This window comes from Malus domestica, chromosome 13 (genome assembly GCF_042453785.1).
Source record: "Malus domestica chromosome 13, GDT2T_hap1".
In the NCBI taxonomy this organism is placed as follows: Eukaryota; Viridiplantae; Streptophyta; class Magnoliopsida; order Rosales; family Rosaceae; genus Malus; species Malus domestica.
In genome coordinates, this window is record NC_091673.1 from 43552433 (window position 1) to 43561307 (window position 8875).

The 8875-nt window shown below is 39.8% G+C and overlaps 1 long non-coding RNA gene across 2 annotated transcripts; it reads right to left on the bottom strand.

Annotated features, from left to right (window-relative positions):
* Nucleotides 1–7168: 7168 nt before the first annotated feature.
* On the bottom strand, nucleotides 7169–8557 carry LOC139190540 (uncharacterized). Of its 2 annotated transcripts, XR_011574827.1 has the most exons (4): nucleotides 8293–8557; nucleotides 8111–8208; nucleotides 7749–7846; nucleotides 7169–7573 (listed from the first exon to the last, which is right to left on the bottom strand). It is a non-coding gene; the product is annotated as an uncharacterized lncRNA (long non-coding RNA). The 2 variants fall into 2 exon arrangements; XR_011574828.1 differs by lacking the exons at nucleotides 8111–8208; nucleotides 8293–8557 and adding an exon at nucleotides 7930–8027 and having other exon boundaries at nucleotides 7360–7573.
* Nucleotides 8558–8875: the final 318 nt, after the last annotated feature.

An 8875-nucleotide genomic window follows, 5' to 3' on the forward strand; every position in this document is an offset into this window, starting at 1 on the left:
GCCTTTGGTTCATAATCACCCTTTTCTCAATTAATCACATTAACTAAGAAAGCAACTTAAACAATTGGTTTTTGGATCCATAGAATTGATTTAAATGGAACTAAATGAAATGAAAATCCAATTCTCATTAAAGAGACAAAACAATTTTGTTCTCATTTTATTTGGGCCAAAAGGAAACTATGACCACAACATTTGGGCCATAATGCAAATACAAAAACTTTTGGGGTCACTTTGAAAAACACGAAAGTCCACAACTTCATGTAATTTCAACTAGAACCCAAAATTTCATTAATGTAAAAACATCATTAAAGGATCAAAACAATTTGTCCTTTAGCGTTTTAGGCCTAAACGTAAAAACGTAAACTTTTGGGCCAAAATGCAAAAAACACAAAAGTATCAAAACTTTATGTTAATTGCACAAAAGGCCCCAAAAGGACCCCCACTAGGGGTGGCCGGCCATTTAATGAAAAATTGAAAAAATTCTAAAAAGTTTTTGCAAGTTGATTTTATTAGGTGAGGTTAAAGGTGAAGGTGATGGTTTGTAAGAAAAACTTAAAGTTTATGACAAAACATTAAAACATTTCATCACATCTCACCAATAACATCACCCATCAAATAATAAATCAATTATATACCAAAACTTTATGATAATCATAAAACTTTTGAATCAAAACTTCAAAACTTTATGTTCTTGGCAAGAACACCAAGAACAATGAAGAACACCATGAAAACTCATAATAGTTCCATGGATGTTTTCATTCACCAAAATTCAATTTTTCACCTCTCAAAAGAGGGCTAATATCCTAGGGTACTTAGGGGTTCCAAAAATCACCTTAAAACCATTTTAACAAGACAAACATGAACCCAAAAAGTCACCCTAAGGATTTGGCCGAATTTCCCAAAACTCATGGCACCAAATTTTAGTTCCAATATTCATGCTTAAATGAAATACATCTACAACATTTGAGATGCTAAATTTTCTAGCAAAATTTATATATTCAAAAGCAAGAACAAAGCTTGTAACATTTACAACATTTAAATCACAAAATATGAACATCACAAAACCCAAAAGGATTCACCATAAACTAGGCCTAGGCTCTTATACCACTTGAAGGAAAAATTTTGTCCTAGCTAAGAACAAGTATGAACATTTGAATACACATGCACGCTATTAACACTTTAAAGTAGGCATGCATTCAAAAACAATTCATAAAACCCATGACTTTCAAAGCCTAGTATATGGTGAACCAAAATAAAATCTTTAACAACATTAAAGAGAAGTAAAGATTTAGTGATTCTTTACCCTTGAAGCTCATCCTTGTTTACACAAGGGATTCACCCAAGTGGAGGGCCTTCAAGTCACCTCCAAGCTCCTTGAATCCTCCTTGTGTTTTCCTCCCTTTAGTGCTCCTTTGATGATTAGAGGAAAAAGGATTTGTTCTCCAAAAACATCAAAAGCTTGATGTCTCTAAGTCTCTTCACCAAGGTTGTATATTGTGAAGATGAATTGGATGACTTAGAGAGATTTTAGATGCTAGTAAAAATCCTCTAAGTGGCCGGCCTCTATGTAGAAAATGAGAGAAAAATGTTTCACCCAATTTCTATTAGAAAAACCCTAATTAGAAACAAAGCTATAAAGATGACTTTATACTTCATCTCTTAGGTTAGTGGCAAACTTGCAATTAAGCAAAAATTCCCACTACCCTTGCTATGGCCGGCCTCCTTTTGTTATTGGGCTTAATACCCATATTTGTTTTAGTTGTCATACAACTTAAACATAATGGGCCTAGTGGACCAAAACAATTTTGGACCCCGAAGCCCAAACTAACTTAAAAGCCCAATACGAACCTTTCGTATAATTAATTAACTAATTAATTAACTTTGACCATTCTTCAATTAAACCATTTAATTGCTTATCCATTTCATATAATTTCTTCACTAACATCCTTATGTGGTGTGCGATCCATTAGGTTCCAATTACCGAGGCAGTGGGCGATGTTACGCTTAACGATCGATTGTGAATTGAAACCACATTTCAATTCTCCCTTAAGATTAGTGTTTGCTAATCTTTAGGGCTTCCACAAACCATGAGTGACACCTAGCAGCATATCATGGTTACCCAAGCTAAGTAGAATTGGTTGGAGAACCTATCCAGTTACAACTACAATGCAATACGGTCCTTCTCTAATACAATACTCTTAATCACATTGTTTAAGTGATAGTTTGTTTCATGTCTACTATCCAATGTGATACTTTCCTATATGATTCCCTTGAATATGATTTGGAACAAACTTCCTAAGTCATATTCATTTGCTTTGGCCAAAGACTTTAGAATCATATCTTAGAGTATTCTCCCTCCACCATGGAAGGTTAGAGATCCCTTGTTGTGCATTCATATGCCTACATGACTAGATAGCTTGACCCCAACAATGCCGTGGACAATCCGAAGGAATGCCGTTGACATGATCAAAGATCAAGGACCTAACCATTAGACATCTATGATGCCTCAGGTCAAAGGACTACTTTGCATATTGCAACTTTAGAGTTCATACATGACATGTATGTTCGAACTCTCTTTTGATCGACGTTCAGTGTACTCGATTACCTTTTCGAGCACCTATGTGTTTGTCTCAGTGTCCAACACCAAATGACTTGAGACTAGTTCATACTCACGTTTGAGTCAACATAACACATACTAACCTTAGCGGATTGTCAATGCCCAATTGGCAATCCTATGGCTAGGAATGTTTTAGGAATGAACATAAGAGAAAGGTCTCGATAATCTAACTCATTAGATCACTTATCTCTTAGAACAAATACATTCCTTGGATTCCCTTATTGCTTAAACACATAATACAATAAATAGTGATTAACAATAAGCTTTGCCCTTCATTAAACATATAAAAGTTTAATACAATAAGTATTCCAAAAGCTATTACATCAAATGAGTGGCTTTGTGGGCATACTTCCAACAACAAATGTCAACGATATGCGACTATTCCTCATTCCCCTCCAGAGCCTCTTACTCCTATGATCAGCCCTTGGCCCTTCGCCCAGTGGGGACTTGATTTAATCGGCCCAATGCCGGCAGGGAAGGGCAAAGTCTGTTACGCAGTCGTTGCAGTGGACTACTTCACAAAGTGGGCCGAAGTAGAACCCTTGGCAACCATTACTGAGGCAAAGATAGAAGACTTCGTGTGGAAGAACATCCTTTGTAGATTCGGCATTCCTAATGCGATAGTCACTGACAATGGGCGACAGTTTGACAACAAGAAGTTCAGATTGTTCTGCTCTAAGTTCAACATCAACTTATGCTTTGCCTCTCCAGCTCATCCCCAGTCTAATGGACAAGTTGAGGCCATCAACAAAATAATCAAGCGCACTTTGAAAACCAGCTTGGACAAAGCTAAAGGCTGTTGGCCAGAATTTGTACCCCAAGTTCTTTGGTCATATCGCACTTCATATCGGACTTCAACAGGAGAAATTCCATTCTCACTTGCCTTTGGCACAGAGGCGGTTGTCCCTGTTGAGCTCGAGCAAGCAACATTCCGAGTCCAGAATTACATTCAAAGTGAAAATGACAAACAACTCACCCTCAACTTGGATTTAGTCGAGGAACACAGAAACCAAGCTCATTTGAGGAATGTCGCCTACAAGCAGCGCATCTCCAACTATTATGACTCTAGGGTCAAGCCTCGTTCTTTCAAAATAGGAGACTGGGTCTTAAAGAAAAGATTACTCTGCGACAGAGTCCCGAGTGAAGGCACACTTAGTCCAAATTGGGATGGACCGTATGAAGTCATTGGCATCAGTCGCCCTGGCTCTTACACACTTAGAAGCTCCGATGGCAAGACCCTTGGCCATCCATGGAACGCTGATCACTTGAAGTACTACTACAAATAGACTCACGATGTACAAGTGTTGAGCTATAGCCGTTCGGCATCCTATGTAATGAAGGCCATTTGGCAATGAATTCAATAAAGAGGTAATTTAGCCAACTCAGCCCTCACTCTTTTACATTCCTAGCAATGGAACACTCAAGTGTTGAAACCTCAAAGCAGATATATCCAACACGAAACAAAATCTAAGTATGTGTCGACAAGACTATACAAAGAAAGGAACAACCAAACAATGGCTTATATCCAAACAATAGATTTATTCATACATAGCCAAACATGCATTAATAATAGTGCAAACACTCATAAACACCTCAAATCCAAAACTCTCAAGCTTATAACATGGGCACATGTTATACACACATCAGACTACTACATCCAGAATACATGCAGATAGTAAGGACACTGCTATTCATTCTCATCTGAAGCCGAACCCCTGGCAGTATCACTCCGCGTCCTACCATCATCCTCTGCATCCCCAAGATCCTCTTCACCATGCTGAGTCTGTGCATCAGCACTACCTTCATTATCAGACTCATCTTCGCTGCTAGGATCAACAGCAAGGACAAATGTCTCGCCCTTTCGATGATGCTCATCTATATCTTCGTGGTATTTTCGAAGAATGCTCCCATCATCATAACGATCAAGGACGGCCATCCATTTCCTTTTTTCAAAGCGAGCTTCTTGAGCACAGTAGGGTTTAATAGCAAGATGAAAGGTCGAAGAACTGAAGTATTCTTGCACAGCAGCCTCCCTTTCAGTTGGAATGCTCTTCTCCAGTTCAGAAATCTCAACTAAGGCACCATCCAATTCTCCCCTAACCTTGGATACCTCCAAGGTAGCCACCTCCAACTGTTTTTTAGTTGCCTCAAACAATTTCTTAAGCCTTAGGTTCTCACCATTTCGCCTTTTCAAGCTCTCCATGGTTTCGTCCTTCAGTTGGAGAGCCTGAGTCAAAAGTCCCTTATTCCTTCGGGCCTCGTCCACAAGCTGCTTATTCTCCTTCAGTTTTGCCTTGTACCGCTCAACCTCTTGCAGTCTGTCGTGATACTCGGCCATGACCTGCATGGCAAGACAATCATCACTACCTAAATAATGATAATAAAGAGGAAAAAGTAAGGAAATGACAAAGTAACACTCACATATGAAGACAGCTTCAACATCCGGTCACAATCCGATTCATCCTTAGCTAAGGGCTCTCCGAGCTCATCGAAGGCGAATCGACGCCCTGCCAAGCAATTGTTGATATCCCCAAAATCCTTTGGCCGCGTGGCAACCCTCAAGTCCTTCCACGGGACACTGCCAGCTCTTTCCTTGCCTTTCCCCTCATGGCGGGAACCAGGATCACTTTCCTGGACAGTGTGCTCCATAGTAAGAGGAGGAGGCAACAGTCGGCTCCCTTCTCCTACAACTACGGCAGCAGCATTTTCAACGGCCTCGACTCCAGTCTTCCTAAAGGCAGGCCCCTTAAGGACCCCATCTTGGGACTTAGGTTTAACGGATGTTTCCCCTCGGAACTTATGAATTTTCTTATGCGGTAGGATGTCTTCCGAAGGAACTAACACTGGTGCTTTCCTTTTATTGGTGCTAGTCCCTGTTTTCTTGCTTACCTTTTCCACTGCATAAGGAAAATCAAAATAAGAAATACAACTTTCCAAATAAAGTAAGGAATTGAGCTAAGTTTACATGAAGGATACAACTTACTCGATCGTCCCTGGCTCTCGGAAACTAAGGGTTGGAAACCGTACCGACGAAATAAGGGTCGTAGCTTGCTTAAGTGTCTATCCTCTTTGGGCACCCTCAACACCTTCTCTATGTCAGATAGCTCCTGCCCAAACAGTTGGATGGTGCCCCGCGTCACTACATGAAGCAAAGTGTTAGAAGCAAGAAAAGACCACAACAAATAGCAAATAGTACGAACGGTTGATACGTTACAACCTACAGTCTGGAAGTGAGTAAGCACACGTCGCTCAGGCGTGACACCCTTATCATACTCCCAATCATTATACATAAAGCACCAACGGTTTTTCCATGTGTAGTATGCCTTTTTCTTACCATACACAATACGCTATCTCTCACTCCGACATGCACACTCGGCATAACCAGTGCATGATTTTGCTGGGCGCATCTTGTAACAGTAACGCCACTGATGGAAGGAAGGCTCACACAACCCACACTTCATCCAAATGATATAAAATCCAATCAAAGTATCCCAGAAACCAGGATTGAGTTGCCCAAGTGCATATCCGATCAAAGATAACATCTTTTGCAACCACGGATGTAAAGGTAGTCTCACCCCTAAAGTCAGTAATATCTGGGTGTAGAACATAACATGACCCTGGGGAGGCTCAGAAGGCCGTTCTTCATCATGTACCAAACGTATCCCTACACTACGAGGGATATTACATGACTGCCTTAGCGCCTCAACCTGCTTCTCATTATTTAACAAGTTATTCTTTAGATGGTCTGCTGTGAACTCAGAGCGAACTATGGGTATGGCATCAAAAACAACCCCCTCACCCAACGCCATGGAGGAAGAACTAGCAATAGCTAAAGTTCGACGGTTGGGAAGATCATCCAATGTTTCTCTAGTACAGGACTCTAACAAAGACCCTAAAGACTCCGACATTGCAGACTCAGACTTAGAGCTAAAGCTAGAAGAACCCTCATCACTAGAATTTCCAGGCTCTGACATCTACAATAAGAAGAAACAAATTCTATCACTACATGCATGATCAAAACATAAGGAAGTTCCTATATTACCCACATGAAGATGGTGCAAAGCGATGCCGGAACCCTTCTCAATCAGAAAGCAATCCGTCTTCCACAGTCACTACAAAACAAGCAAATGAAGACCGTGTCAAGCGCAAAAAAAAAAAAAAAAAAAAAAAAAAAAACAGCTTCATCCAAAAAGCTTCACCCGAAAAGCTTCACCTCCAAAACTTCACCCGAAAAGCTTCACCTCCAAAACTTCACCCAAAAAGCTTCATCCAAAAAGTTTCACCCAAAAAGCTTCACCTAAAAAAGCTTCACCCAAAAAAAAACTTCACCTCCAAAAAGCTTCACCTAAAAAAGCTTCACCCACAAAGCTTCACCTAAAAAGCTTCACCCACAAAGCTTCACCCAAAAAACTTCACCCAGAAAGCTTCATCTACAAAGCTTCACCATCAAAGCTTCACCTAAAAAGCTTCACCCACAAAGCTTCACCCAAAAAAACTCTTGTACAAAAACACTTGGGTAAACATAAACATTTTTTGTTTTACACCCACAAGGGCCCAAAATTTTCCTTCTTATTTATTCACTTATATATGTTCCCAAACATATTATAATAGATCCAACAACAAGCCAAAGTCCCAAGTTTCATAATGGACAAAAGTACAAGCAATTCATCAATAATGAAGGTGCTACAAAACTTGGAATCTGCCCCAAAATAGAAATCCAACCCAAGAGACTTTTTCTCTCTCTCCCTCTTCCGCCTCCTTTCATCTATCAAATTTCTGCAACCTCTGCTCTTCTCCAATGGAGCTGAATTTTGGACACCCTATAGTTTTTGCGCATATGAACAACTTTCAAGAAGGAACCATTTCTGTTTGAGCGACGGAAATTAAAGTGTTGAAGCTCCAAACATGACAGTCGGATTCTTGCAGATTTCGAAGCTGCTGTGATGTTTCGAAGATCTGGAAATATTTAACCATTAGTTCATTCTGAATTTTTGATATGTTATGAAAGAGACGATGAGGAACAACTTCAATGAAGAAAGCATGCTGATCTGAACAATAGAAAATGGAGTTTCGAAGCTCACAACAAATCTGACGGGTTGACAGAAAAATAATAACCAGTCATTCATCATACCTGAATTTCTTGAGTTATACAGCTCCGAGGGATCTCAAATTTGGATATGTTGTAGTTCACAAGCTGAGGAACAACTTCAATGAAGAAAGCATGCTGATCTGAGCAAGAGAAAATAGAGTTTCAAAGCTCACAACAAATCTGAAGGGTTGACAGACAAATGATAACCAGTCATTCATCATACCTGAATTTCTTGAGTTATACAGCTCCGAGGGATCTCAAATTTGGATATGTTGTAGTTCACAATCTGAGGAACAACTTCAATGAAGCAAGCATGCTGATCTGAGCAAGAGAAAATAGAGTTTCAAAGCTCACAACAAATCTGACGGGTTGACAGACAAATGATAAACAGTCACTCATCATACCTGGATTTCTGGAGTTATACTGCTCCGAGGGACCTCCAATTTGGATATGTTGTAGTTCACAAGTTAAGGAACAACTTCGATGAAGAAAGTATGTTGATCTGAGCAAGAGAAAATGGAGTTTTTGAAGCTCACAACAGGTCTGACGCGTTGATATACAAATGACGAACAATCACTCATCATACCTGAATTTCTGGAGTTGTACTGCTCCGATGGATCTCCAATTCCGATATGTTGTAGTTCACGAGCTAAGGAACAACTTTCATGAAGATGGTTTTGCGATTTGCGCCACAGAAAATGGTGTTATATTGAAGAGCTACCACTCCCTCTACGTAGACACCCTCCTTGGTTTACCTAGCTCCAACACCCACATTTCCTTCAACAAGACTGCAGTAAATCAGATTGTGAGGAAAGATGGCAATCTTTCCAGCCAAAAAGGAAAGGCAAAGCAAAAGAAAATTAAACACATTGATGGCATATTATGAAAGAAGAAAAGGAAAAGTAGTAAATGATGATGAAGTGTAGGAACAACATCATGACAAATGATGATGAGTCATGCTTTCCCCCCTCCTTGGATTCGGCTGAAAACATCCCCCTATTTGGATTCAGCTGAACACATCCCACTCAGTCGACAAAAAAAAAAAAAAAACAAAAAAAAAAACAAAAAAAAAAAAAAAAAAAACAAAAAAAAAGGGCCTAGGCCTCCACTTCTTTGGGCCTAACACATCTTCATAACAAAAAAAACAATATATAAAGAAAGAGCCCTGG